The 303-nt window shown below is 46.2% G+C and overlaps 1 protein-coding gene across 1 annotated transcript in view; it reads left to right on the forward strand.

The window, feature by feature from the left end:
• The window catches only part of zcchc14 (zinc finger, CCHC domain containing 14), a 26277-nt gene that overhangs the window by 6718 nt on the left and 19256 nt on the right, over positions 1 to 303 (forward strand).

The following is a 303-nucleotide window of genomic DNA, read 5'->3' on the forward strand; positions in this document are numbered from 1 at the left end:
GTTAACTGTTGCGATCGTAACATCAACTTCCTGGAGGGACTGGTAATTGGAAATGCTTTCTGCTGTACTGTGCTTTTCTTGATCGCAGTGTCTCTCTGTCTGACTTACTGTATGTTTGTTCGTATGTATGGGCTCACCCCACCCCCCATCTGTGCATATCAGCATGAAGTGTGTGTGTCATTCTATACGCTCAGTTAAGCCCGGTTAGACAAGATGTGGCATGCTGGCACATCTGAACACTAAAGCTAAGCTTAAAGAATGCTTCCCTAAGGCTTAAGTGGGCGTGTGTGTGTGAGAGAGAGA

The sequence above is a fragment of the Morone saxatilis genome, unplaced genomic scaffold (genome assembly GCF_004916995.1).
Source record: "Morone saxatilis isolate NCDOM2014 unplaced genomic scaffold, NCSU_SB_2.0 Contig2, whole genome shotgun sequence".
Lineage (NCBI taxonomy): Eukaryota > Metazoa > Chordata > Actinopteri > Moronidae > Morone > Morone saxatilis.